Genomic DNA, 14,257 nt, shown 5'->3' with positions numbered 1-14,257 from the left:
GGTGATTATTGATAGCAAACTCAGCCAAAGGAAGAAAGGTAGACCACTCCTCCTGGTTATCAGAGACAAAGCAGCGTAAGTACTGTTCCAAATTTTGGTTCATACGCTCAGTGTGACCATTTGACTGAGGATGAAACGCCGAAGAATGAGATAACTTGATCCCCAGCCGTGAGAAAAATGCTCTCCAAAATTTTGCCACAAACTGAGACCCCCTATCAGACACGATGTCAGACAGAACCCCATGAAGTCTGACCACCTCCTGCACAAATACCTGAGCCAGAGTCTTAGCGTTAGGCAACGAAGGCAAAGACACAAAGTGCGACATTTTAGAAAACCGATAAAACAATCACCAAGATGACCGTGTTCCCAGCTGATGAGGGCAAATCAGTGATGAAATCCATGGAGATTTCCGTCCAAGGCTTACTAGGTACCTCAAGAGGAAGTAGTGTGCCAACAGGACGGGAGCGAGGCGTCTTAGCCCTAGCGCACGTGGTACAAGCTGACACGTATGAGACCACGTCCTGTCGGATCTTGGGCCACCAAAACCGACATGACACCAACTCCAAGGTACCTCTAACTAACCCCTGGGTGGCCAGCCAGGACAGCATCATGATGCTCCGCCAAAACCTTTAGGCGGAGATGAATCGGAACAAATGATTTGTTGACGGGAAGCTCAGATGGTACATCCTCCTGAGCCTTGGCAATCTCAGCCTCAACCTCGGTAGTGAGAGCCGAAACCACAACACCCTTTTGGAGGACGTGTACTGGATCCTCCCGAGGTTCTCCCCACGGAAAACACCTGGACAGAGCATCTGCCTTAGTGTTTTTAGACCCCGGTCTGTAAGTGACCACAAAATTGAACCGCGTGAAAAACAATGCCCAGCGAGCCTGCCTGGGGGACAGACACTTGGCTGACTCCAAATACAGCAGATTCTTATGATCAGTAATAACAGTAACCTGATGTACCGACCCCTCCAAGAAGTGTTGCCATTCCTCAAAAGCCAACTTAATTGCCAACAACTCCCTGTTGCCGATATCGTAGTTACGTTCGGAGGACGACAGTTTCTTGAGAAATAGGCGCACAGACGTAAACCGCTCAAAGATGAGCCTTGAGATAGTACCGCCCCCACACCAACCTCAGACGCATCGACTTCCACAACAAAGGGTTTAGATACGTCTGGCTGCACAAGAATGGGGGCTGAAACAAAACTGTTCTTAAGAAATTCAAATGCGCGCATAGCAGCCTCAGGCCAAACGGAGAAATTGGTACCCTTTTTAGTCATGTCAGTTAGCGGTTTAGCAATGATGGAAAAATCCTTGATAAATTTCCTGTAGTAGTTAGAAAACCCAAGGAACCGCTGAAGTGCTTTCAGGTTATCAGGACGCTCCCAATGCAGCACCGCCTGCACCTTAGCGGCGTCCATTTTAAAACCAGAAGCAGACACAATATAACCCAAACGGCATCACCAAATTTTCAAAATGACCCTCAGGGGTATTAAAAGCCGTCTTCCATTCATCACCTTGACGGACTCTTATGAGGTTGTACGCCCCCCTGAGGTCAAGCTTGGTAAACCACTTAGCACCTGCCACCTGGTTGAACAAATCTGGTATCAGAGGCATAGGGTATGGATCACGAATAGTGTTGAGCAATACCTTCCAATACTTGAAAGTATCGGTATCGGATAATATCGGCCAATACCCGAAAAATATCGGATATCGCCGATACCGATACCCGATACCAATACAAGTCAATGGGACTCAAGTATCGGAAGGTATCCTGGATGGTTCCCAGGGTCTGAAGGAGAGGAAACTCTCCTTCAGGCCCTGGGATCCATATTAATGTAAAAAATAAAGAATTAAAATAATAAATATGGATATACTCACCCGTCCGGCGGCCCCTGGACCTTACCGCTGTTAACCGGCAGCTTCCGTTCCTAAGAATGAGGAGTTTAGAACCTTCGATGACGTCGCGGCTGACGTCGCGGCTTCTGATTGGTCGCGTGACCGCTCATGTGACCGCTCACGTGACCAATCACGAGCCGCGACGTCATCGCAGGTCCTAAACTCCTCATTCTTAGGAACGGAGGCTGCCGGTTAACAGCGGTAAGGTCCAGGGGCCGCCGGACGGGTGAGTATATCCATATTTATTATTTTAATTCTTTATTTTTTACATTAATATGGATCCCAGGGCCTGAAGGAGAGTCTCCTCTCATCCAGACCCTGGGAACCATACACTGGGAACTTCCGATTCCGATTTCCGATATCACAAAAATATCGGAACTCGGTATCGGAATTCCGATACCGCAAGTATCGGCCGATACCCGATACTTGCGGTATCGGAATGCTCAACACTAATCACGAACCGTAATCTGGTTCAACTCCCTGAAATCCAAACACAGGCGTAATCCGCCATCATTCTTCTTCACGAAGAAGAACCCTGCTGCCACCGGCGAGGATGACGGCCTGATGTGCCCATTGCTCAAGCTTTCAGCAATGCAATCTTTTAACGCTTGTCTCTCCGGACCAGAGATGTTAAAGATCCTTGCTTTAGGCAATTTTGCCCCGGGTTTAAACCTGATAGAACAGTCATAAGGACAATGTGGCGGCAACTCTGAACAACCCTTCCCAGAGAACACATCCACAAAATCCTGAAGTGACTCCGGAACGCTTGAAGTCACCGCAGCCACACATGTGGCCAGGCAATTCTCCTGGCAGAACTCGCCCTGAGTTTTCCAATCAATTACCGGGTTGTGCAAAGACAACCAAGAAAAACCCAAAACCACCTGAGCAGGAAGATTCCTGAGCACCTTACATGTAACCCGCTCGGAACGTAGAACTCCTATGTGGAGTTTCACCTCAGCCACAAATTCAGTAATCTCCCCCTAAGAGAGAGGAGCAGCATTGATGGTGACCACGGGGATAGGATGAGACAGTTTTTCAATCCTAAAACCTGCTGTGCGCGCAAACTCCTCATCAATGAGATTTGTGGCTGAACCACTATCCACAAAAACAGTAATTGGCAGCTCACTGCCAGCAATAAAAACCTTAGCAGGGAGCATGCATTGAGAAACCACCATGGAGGATATATATAAGCTCAGATTGGTCTCCTCCACACCCTCTGATCTTAGAAGTTTTCCGCCGTTGCGTTTTTCTTAGACAGCAGAGGACAGATGTTAATAAAATGACCAGTTTTACCATAGTAAAAACAGGCTACCTGCTTCCTGAGCTCAGGGGCTTGACGCTTGACATGTGACACCCCGGCGATTTGCATAGGCTCCGTGGGCTCACCTGCAGCAACCTCATGTGAACCCAAACCCTCTCCCATAGGCGGTGTCTCATGCTCCCCCTGACGCAAACGGCGATCTATGCGGACAACCAGACTCATGGCGGAATCTAGAGAAGCTGGAGTCTCGTACATCAGAAGGGCTTTTTTAACCCTTCCAGAAATCTCATGTATAAACTGACTCCGCAATGCTGGATCATTCCATTGTGTATCGATCGCCCAGCGATGAAATTCAGAACAGTAATCCTCTGCCACTCGCTCCCCCTGGCGAATAGTGCATATCTTAGATTCTGCTAGAGCCATTCTGTCAGGTTCATCATAGATTTTCCCAAGAGAGGAAAAAAAACTCTCCACAGAGTCAAATGCCACAGAATCAGATGGCAAAGAAAACGCCCATGCTTGGGGATCCTGTCATGGTTCCCAATGGCAGGGGAACATCAGGAGCATAGAAAAACGGACAAGCTCTCGGGTGATGGAAACTAGAGCTGACCACGATGCTAAACACAACTAATAGTAGCCAGGGAACGTATCTGCGTTTTTGCTAGACGTCTCGCACCAGCCGGAGAACTAACTACCCCTGTTAGATGAATTATAGTCCTGGCTTGCCTCCAGAGAAAATCCCCACAGGAGATAGTAGCCCCCCACATATAATAACGGTGAGTTCAGATGAAAAGACACACGTAGTATGAAAGCAGATTTAGCACAGCGAGGCCCACTAACTAGATAGCAGAAGGATACAATAGTGGACTTCGCGGTCAGCTACAAAACCCTATCAAATACCATCCTGAAGTTACCTTAAACTCATGTGCCAACTCATGACACGGAAGTGGTAACTTCAGCCCACAAGAGCTTCCAGCTGCAGAGAATCACATAACTGCAAACTGGACAAAACATACAAAAATAGACTAAGGACAAAAGTGTCCAACTTAGCTGGTCAGCAGACTGGGAGCAGGTACATGCAACAGAATGACTCTGGTTACATTGATGGCCGGCACTGGAAAGACTGAGGAGCAAGGCTAAATAGGAAACTCCCATATCCTGATAGAAACAGATGGAAAGCACACAAGACACCAGTACCACCAGTGACCACTGGGGGAGCCAAATAACCGAATCACAACAGTACCCCCCCCTTAAGGAGGGGGCACCAAACCCTCACAAGAACCACCAGGGCGATCTGGATGAGCCCTATGAAAGGCACGGACCAAATCAGAGGCATGAACATCAGAAGCTGTAACCCAAGAATTATCCTCTTGACCGTAGCCCTTCCACTTAACCAGATATTGAAGTCTCCGTCTGGAAACACGGGAGTCCAAGATCTTCTCCACCACGTACTCCAATTCACCCTCAACCAGCACAGGAGCAGGAGGCTCAACAGAAGGCACAACTGGCACCTCATACCTCAGCAATAACGACCGATGGAAAACATTATGGATAGCAAAGGACGCTGGGAGGTCCAAACGGAAAGACACAGGGTTAAGAATTTCCAAAATCTTATAAGGACCGATGAACCGAGGCTTAAACTTAGGAGAAGAAACCCTCATAGGGACAAAACGGGAAGACAACCATACCAAGTCCCCAACACGAAGACGAGGACCAACACGACGATGGCGATTAGCAAAATGCTGAGTTCTCTCCTGGGACAACTTTAAATTGTCCACCACCTGACCCCAAATACGATGCAACCTGTCCACCATAGTATCCACTCCAGGACAATCCGAAGATTCCACCTGACCTGATGAAAAACGAGGATGGAACCCCGAATTGCAAAAGAAAGGGGAAACCAAAGTGGCAGAACTGGCCCGATTATTAAGGGCAAACTCTGCCAACGGCAAAAAGGTGACCCAGTCATCCTGATCAGCAGACACAAAACACCTCAAATAAGTCTCCAAGGTTTGATTAGTACGCTCCGTCTGGCCATTCGTCTGGGGATGAAATGCAGATGAAAAAGACAAATCAATGCCCATCCTGGCACAAAACGCCCGCCAAAATCTGGACACAAACTGGGATCCCCTGTCAGAAACTATATTCTCCGGGATACCATGCAACCGAACCACATTCTGAAAAAACAGAGGCACCAACTCAGATGAGGAAGGCAACTTGGGCAAAGGCACCAAATGAACCATCTTAGAAAAACGGTCACACACCACCCAGATGACAGACATTTTCTGAGAAACAGGGAGATCAGAAATAAAATCCATAGAGATGTGTGTCCAAGGCCTCTTCGGAATAGGCAAGGGCAACAACAATCCACTAGCCCGAGAACAACAAGGCTTGGCCCGAGCACAAACATCACAAGACTGCACAAAAGTACGCACGTCCCGAGACAGGGAAGGCCACCAGAAGGACCTAGCCACCAAATCCCTGGTACCAAAAATTCCCGGATGACCTGCCAACGCAGAAGAATGAACCTCCGAGATGACTCTACTGGTCCACTCATCCGGCACAAACAATCTACCAGGCGGACAACGATCAGGCCGATCCGCCTGAAACTCTTGTAAAGCACGTCGCAGGTCAGGGGAGACAGCAGACAAAATCACCCCATCCTTAAGGATACCCGTAGGTTTAGAATCACCAGGGAAATCAGGTTCAAAACTCCTAGAAAGGGCATCTGCCTTCACATTTTTAGAACCTGGCAGATACGAGACCACAAAATTAAACCGAGAGAAAAACAACGACCAACGCGCCTGTCTAGGATTCAGACGTCTGGCCGACTCAAGATAAATCAAATTCTTGTGATCAGTCAAGACCACCACCTGATGTCTAGCACCCTCAAGCCAATGACGCCACTCCTCGAATGCCCACTTCATCGCCAAAAGCTCCCGATTACCAACATCATAGTTTCGCTCGGCGGGCAAAAATTTTCGAGAAAAGAACGCACAAGGTCTCATCACTGAACAATCTGAACTTTTCTGTGACAAAACCGCCCCCGCTCCGATCTCGGAAGCATCAACTTCCACCTGAAAAGGAAGTGAAACATCAGGCTGGCGCAACACAGGGGCAGAAGAAAAGCGGCGCTTAAGCTCCCGAAAGGCCTCCACAGCTGCAGGAGACCAATCGGCAACATCAGCACCTTTTTTAGTCAAATCAGTCAAAGGCTTGACAACGCTAGAAAACCCAGTTATGAATCGACGATAAAAATTAGCAAAGCCCAAAAATTTCTGAAGGCTCTTAAGAGAAGTCGGCTGCGTCCAGTCACAAATTGCCCGAACCTTAACAGGATCCATCTCAATAGAAGAAGGGGAAAAAATGTACCCCAGAAAAGAAATCTTCTGAACCCCAAAAACACACTTTGAACCCTTTACAAACAGAGAATTGGTCCGTAAAACCTGAAAAACCTTCCTAACCTGTTGAACATGAGACTCCCAGTCATCCGAAAAAATCAAAACATCATCCAGATATACAATAATCAGACAAAAAAGCCGGGATCTCAGAGGGAATAGATGAAGCAATGGAAACCAAAGGTACGTCCCCATGATTTCCCTGACATCCCCAGCTTAGTACAGACATTGTTTTCCAGTCAAGGACTGGGTTATGAGTTTGCAACCATGGCAATCCCAGCACTAATACATCATGTAGATTAGACAACACAAGGAAGCGAATCACCTCCTGATGGTCTGGAGTCATACGCATAGTCACTTGTGTCCAGTATTGTGGTTTATTACTAGCCAATGGCGTAGAATCAATACCCTTTAAAGGTATAGGGACTTCCAGAGGCTCTAGATCAAACCCACAGCGCCTGGCAAAGGACCAATCCATAAGACTCAAAGCGGCGCCGGAATCCACATAAGCATCCGCGACAATAGAAGATAACGAACAAATTAAAGTCACAGACAAAATAAACTTGGACTGCAAAGTGCCAATAGCAGAGGATTTATCAACCTTCTTTGTTCGTTTAGAGCATGCTGATATAACATGAGTAGAATCCCCACAATAGAAGCACAACCCATTTTTGCGCCTATAATTCTGTCGTTCGCTTCTGGACAGAAAACTATCACATTGCATACTCTCTGGTGCCTTCTCAGAAGACACCGCCAAATGGTGCACAGGTTTGCGTTCCCGTAAACGCCGATCAATCTGAATAGCCATTGTCATGGACTCATTCAGACCCGTAGGCACAGGAAACCCCACCATGACGTCCTTTACGGCATCAGAGAGACCTTCTCTGAAATTTGCCGCCAGAGCGCACTCATTCCACTGAGTAAGCACAGACCATTTTCGAAATTTTTGGCAATATATTTCGGCTTCATCTTGCCCCTGAGAGAGGGCCATCAAGGCTTTTTCAGCCTGTATCTCTAAATTAGGTTCCTCATAAAGCAACCCTAATGCCAGAAAAAACGCATCCACATTGAGCAACGCAGGGTCCCCTGGCGCCAATGAAAATGCCCAATTTTGAGGGTCACCCCGCAATAATGAAATCACAATTTTAACCTGCTGTGCAGGATCTCCAGCAGAATGAGATCTCAGAGAAAGAAACAATTTACAATTGTATTTAAAATTCAGAAAACAAGATCTATCTCCGGAGAAAAACTCTGGTATAGGAATTCTAGGTTCAGATATAGGAGCACGTATAACAAAATCCTGTAAATTTTGAACTTTAGTGGCAAGATTATTCAAACCTGTAGCCAAACTCTGAGGATCCATTTTAAGCAGGTGAGATCAGAGCCATTCAAGGGTTAGAAGGAGAGGGAGACAAAGACTGCAATTAGAGCTGAAATGCAACTGATTCAACTATAGAGCAAGTACAGAGGGAAAAAAAAAAAATTTGCAGACTTCTTTTTCTCTCCTTTCTTCTGCCAACAGTTTTAACACTTGGCCGGCCATACTGTCATGGTTCCCAATGGCAGGGGAACATCAGGAGCATAGAAAAACGGACAAGCTCTCGGGTGATGGAAACTAGAGCTGACCACGATGCTAAACCTATCACACAACTAATAGTAGCCAGGGAACGTATCTGCGTTTTTGCTAGACGTCTCGCACCAGCCGGAGAACTAACTACCCCTGGTAGATGAAATATAGTCCTGGCTTGCCTCCAGAGAAAATCCCCACAGGAGATAGTAGCCCCCCACATATAATAACGGTGAGTTCAGATGAAAAGACACACGTAGTATGAAAGCAGATTTAGCACAGCGAGGCCCACTAACTAGATAGCAGAAGGATACAATAGTGGACTTCGCGGTCAGCTACAAAACCCTATCAAATACCATCCTGAAGTTACCTTAAACTCATGTGCCAACTCATGACACCAGAGTGGTAACTTCAGCCCACAAGAGCTTCCAGCTGCAGAGAATCACATAACTGCAAACTGGACAAAACATACAAAAATAGACTAAGGACAAAAGTGTCCAACTTAGCTGGTCAGCAGACTGGGAGCAGGTACATGCAACAGAATGACTCTGGTTACATTGATGGCCGGCACTGGAAAGACTGAGGAGCAAGGCTAAATAGGAAACTCCCATATCCTGATAGAAACAGATGGAAAGCACACAAGACACCAGTACCACCAGTGACCACTGGGGGAGCCAAATAACCGAATCACAACAGGATCCCCGCTTAACAATGACAACACCAGGCCCACACGCTGAGCCTCATTACCCAAGGAGATCGGGCGCATGCGGAAATATAGTTTGCAAGCCTCACGAAAAGAAACAAATTTACTGTGTTCCCCAGTAAATCTTTCAGGCAAAGGAAATTTAGGCTCAGCAACTCTTCCTGTCACTCCAGCCTGCACATTAGATACTGCTAGTCCCTGTTGCTGCACTGCCCCCCTCAAATCAGTGACCTGTAGGGACAGCACCCTCAACTGGCGGGTTATGGAAGTCATGGGATCCATGACAAAACACAAAAAAAAAAAAGAAACCCTTTTTTTTTTTGTTGTTGTTGTTGGGCCGATTATAATGTCACGGGGAGACTAGGTGAGCGAGAGCTAATAACCCAGGCCCCTGCAGTTTCCCTCAGACTAGGGAAATCCTGACTGACCCTCTACCTGGAGTTTACACTGATGGTGTGCATGTCCAGGCCTCGAACCTCACCCTGTCTCCTGTTTTAACCCTAGGCTGATACCTCCGCCCTCCACCCAGTGAAGAGGTAATATTCCAATACCCACAGTTAGCACAGACAAGGATAAAGGAAAATATACACCACGCCGCAGTCACTCAGGAATACACTATAAATGTGCAGGGCAAAATAAATACAAATATAGGAAGGAGTAAATAAGACAGAGGAAAATACACCACCAGCAACGAATCTCCAACAACCAGCTCTTCACTCCAGACCGAGATAACAACGCACAAGACAGAAGCTATAATCGGTGACACCCAATGATCAGGAGAACTATTTAAAGGCAATGGGAATGGCCCAGCTTCCAATCCGAGGATTAGGTAAATTAACCCCGGAACAGCTAGATAAAATCTAGCAGACGCCAAGGAGCAAATAGTGGTCAAAAGCGGAATTACCGCTGTCTGTCGGACGACCTGGTCTGAACAGCGTCCGACATGACAGGTGCCACCTGTGATCCGGCAGATATACAGTTTGAGTCACGTGGTGGGCTGGCCAATCACAGCCATTCCCATACTCGGCATAGTTTTAATGGCTGCGGATTGCCCTCTCTCTTTACTTGTCCTTTTTCTTCACTATTCCTCACTATTTCAGCACAACGCAGCTCGACATTATAGTTCAGCTAGCAAGAGTCCTTTACTCAACTCGCGGTTTCTGGCTCTTCTTTCCCCTTAGGAAGCTATTTTGCCAGTATGGCGGATACTTATGTTCTCTGATGCTGACACTCTGGAACGCATGCCCAGGGCACTCTCTTCCTATTGCGTACTCCATCCTGCTTGGGCCTTTTACCTTTTAGGAGTTATACACTCTGGGCCTTACTTTCACAGGACCCGTCTCCAATAAATCACCCTGTCTCTCTGGTCACTCTTCCCTGTTTCTGCTCCGCATCATGTTATCTCTTTCTCCCGGTCACCTCTCACTTCTAGGGGCATCCAAGAAATGTGGCACTGCTCACACCAGACCTTAGGTCTTAGGTCTTTTCTATGCATTCCAGGCCCTACCTAACATTTCAACAGGAAACAGTCTCTTTCTCTTCAGCTTCACCCCTCCCACTCTGAGCTAGTTTCAAACATTAAGGCTGGAGTCACACCATCGTATGGCATCCAATGCGAGAGCATCGGATGCGATATGCTAATGACCTTCGGCTCCTGCTCTGCTGCAAGCGGGAGCCGAGAGTCATGCTACTGTGCTCCGATCCTCTCATTCTCCATCTCCTCTGCTGCCGGTGTCTGCATATATCGCACCGCACTTGGGTGATATCCGAGCACTGTGCGTTGTGTCACTCACACTCTAGTCTTACAGTTGAAACCAGAAGTTTACATACACTATATAAAAAGACACATATGTGGTGGCGCCATGGCCCGGTGTCCACGGTGAGCAGAGTGCATCACTGGTTTCCCTGCGAACATCTTCCTGAAGCCGTGGGCTGCCGAAGGCTTCAGGAAAATGGCCGCCGGAGGCCGTGCATGTGCAGATTGAGATCTCGGCGGCCACCGCATCACCACTCCTCTGCCACAACCCCCCGGTAAGCCTGCATTCACGCTATAAGATGCACCCACCATTTTCCTCTGAAATTTTGCTGCCCCATAGAGTAACACTGAGCAGACTGCTATGCGATGTTTTATCGCATAGCACTTGGCCGTGTAGTACGGTAGTGTGACTCTGGAATAACTCTCACTGTCTATACTGTCAAACTACACACATTAACACACCCCACAATTCACATTATTAACACATATAGTTGATTACACAAGTATTGTTTATCCACTGGTATTATATAACCTAAACATTTGATACACAATGACAGATTCTAATGAATATGAATTTTTATTGGATGATACAAAAAATTATTAAAAACTGTAGGAAGGTATCCACATTTGGATTACAGGGGTAAGAGTAAAACTGTAAAAGGTAAAACTGTAAGGTAAAACAAACAAAACTCTAGAGACACTGTAAATGACAGGCCAAAAATAAATTAAATAAATGAACAAAAATGGTGCAATTTTGGCATGGACAGAAGACTCCCCACTAATGAAATAAGCAGGGCTGGCGTTAGGGGCAGGCAGACCAGGCAGCAGCCTGGGGCCCCGCTCCCCCAGGGGCCCCCAGCTAGCGGCAAGTCACGCAGCCGCTATGGGGTCCCTGTGAGGCAGGGGGGCCCGCCTGCCGCCTTCGCCGACTCCCCCACCGCATTGAACTATACCGGCGTCAAAGCAATGATGGAGGAGAGAGCATCACCTGACACTCCCTCTCCCATAATTCCCCGCTCTGCCTCTGACATTGCTCATCGCGCACTCACTGTATGCCAGGCAGTGCGGCGGCAGCCGCTGACACAGGAGCAGGGAGCAGCGTGGGCACGAGGAGAGGTGAGGAGCTTGATTTTTTTTACTGGACTGTGGGGCCATTCTGTGTGGGCATTGCTGTATACTACTGTGTGGACAGTGCTGTATACTACTGTGTGGGCAGTGCTGTATACTACTGTGTGGGCAGTGCTGTATACTACTGTGTGGGTACTGCTTTATACTACTGTGTGGGCAGTGCTGCATACTACTGTGTGGGCAGTGCTGCATACTACTGTGTGGGCTGTTCTATATACTACTGTGTAGGCTGTTCTATATACTACTGCGTGGGCTGTGCTATATACTATGGGGGTATATTATATTCTATGGGGGAGGCTGTGTTGTATACTATGTGGCTGTGTTATATATTTGAGGGGTATATTATACATTATATTCTATGGAGGCTGTGTTATACACTATGGGGGGCTGCATTATATTCTGTGGAGGGCTTTATTAGATTTTATGAGGGATGATTGCATCATACTCTTTGATGGGGCTACATTATATTCTATGAGGAGGTGGGCTGTATTATATCCTGTTCGGGGCTACATTATATTCTATGGGGGGGTGTATTATATTTATATTCTATGAGGGGTGATTGCATCATACCCTATGAGGGGGCTACAATATACTATATGGGGGGCTGCATTATATTCTAAGGGGAGGTTACATTATAATCTGTGAGGGGGTTGCATTATAATCTGTGGGGGGTTGCATTATACTCTGTGGGGGGTTACATTATACTCTGTGGGGTGGCTGCATTATACTCTGTGGGGTGGCTGCATTACACTCTGGGGTGGTGGCTGCCGTATACTATATGTGGGCTGAATTATACTGTATCGAGGACTATGGGGAATACATTATACTATATGAAGAACTATGGGGTGCATTATACTATGGGAAGTATTTGGAGCACTGTGAGGAGTGTATTATGCTATATGGAGGACTGAGGAGTATATTTTAATTTATGGAGGACTATGAGGAGTGTATTATACTATATGGAGGACTATGGGAAGGGTATATTACTATTTGGAGGACTATGAGGAGTGTATTATACTATACGGAGGACTATGGGGCACATTATATTATATGGAGGACTATGGGGTGTGCATTTACAATATGGAGGACTGAGGTGCACATTATAATATATGGAGGAGTATGGGGTGTATTATACTAAACAAGCAAAATGCTGCATATTCATTGGGTGATTGGATTGTTTATGCCGGAATAATAATCATTGTTCTCAGCAACACATCGCCGGTGTAAACTGTAGATGTGCTGCTGATAGCAATGATACTGTATGGTGATCTGTTGGTGGTCTATTAGTGATCGTTCTGTCCCCATCATAATTTCTCAGACGGTGGAAAGAGGCCGGGAGCATCCATCGACTTCAGTATTGTCGATCACACTCGTTTAGCGACGAGATCAGCGCATGTAAATACAACCGAAATGTTTCTGTGTGACCCTGGAAATAAGTAATATAAAAAAAATTATATATGAATATTGAAGAGCGTAAGAAACAACCGAACAGGCCAAATAAACTGGTGCAATTACCAATACATTAAAGACAATTAGTACATCATACAATGGTATAGTCGATCAATGGTATGTTCATCCAAATTCTGTTAGGCCTGTCCCACACGTCCAGATAATTCCGGTACCGGAAAAATCGGTACCGGAATTATCCGTGTCCGTGTGCCCGTGCGTTTCTGCGGCACATCAGTGTGGCACAGGTGCGGCACACGTGTGCCGCCCGTGTGCCGACTGGGTACCACACGCACAGTACAGGAGACAGCGCTAGAGATAAGCGCTGTCCCCCCCACGTGGTGCTGAAGCCGCCATTCATATCTTCTCTGCAGCAGCGTTTGCTGTAAAGAAGATATGAATAATCCTTTTTTTTTTGTTTCTCGTGTTTAACATAAAGATCCATGTCCCCACCCCCTCCCACCCCCTGTGCGGCCGCCCGCTGTTATTAAAATACTTACCCGGCTCCCTCGCAGTGTCCTGTCCTGGCCGCAGCTTCTACTGTATGAGCGGTCACGTGGGGCCGCCGATTACAGTCATGAATATGCGGCTCCACCTCCCATAGGGGTGGAGCCGCATATTCATTTCTGTAATGGGCGGCCCCACGTGACCGCATACAGTAGAAGCTGCGGCCAGGACAGGACACTGCGAGGGAGCCGGATAAGTATTTTAATAACAGCGGGCGGCCGCACAGGGGGTGGGAGGAGTGTGGGGACATGGATCTTTATGTTAAACACGAGAAACAACAAAAAAAAGGATTATTCATATCTTCTCTACAGCAAACGCTGCTGCAGAGAAGATATGAATGGCGGCTTCAGCACCATGTGGGGGGGACAGCCCTTACTGTAGCGCTGTCTCCTGCATGGCACACGGACTGCACACGGACAACGTCCGTGTGTGGTACGTGTTTTACACGGACCCATTGACTTTAATGGGTCCGTGTAATACGTGCGCTCCCACGAACATTGACATGTCTCCGTGTTTGGCACACGGAGACACGGTCCGCAAAAAATCAATGACATCTGCACAGATGCATTGATTTCAATGTGTCTACGTG

This window comes from Ranitomeya variabilis, chromosome 1 (genome assembly GCF_051348905.1).
Source record: "Ranitomeya variabilis isolate aRanVar5 chromosome 1, aRanVar5.hap1, whole genome shotgun sequence".
In the NCBI taxonomy this organism is placed as follows: domain Eukaryota; kingdom Metazoa; phylum Chordata; class Amphibia; order Anura; family Dendrobatidae; genus Ranitomeya; species Ranitomeya variabilis.
Note: the sequence above shows the minus strand (reverse complement) of the source record.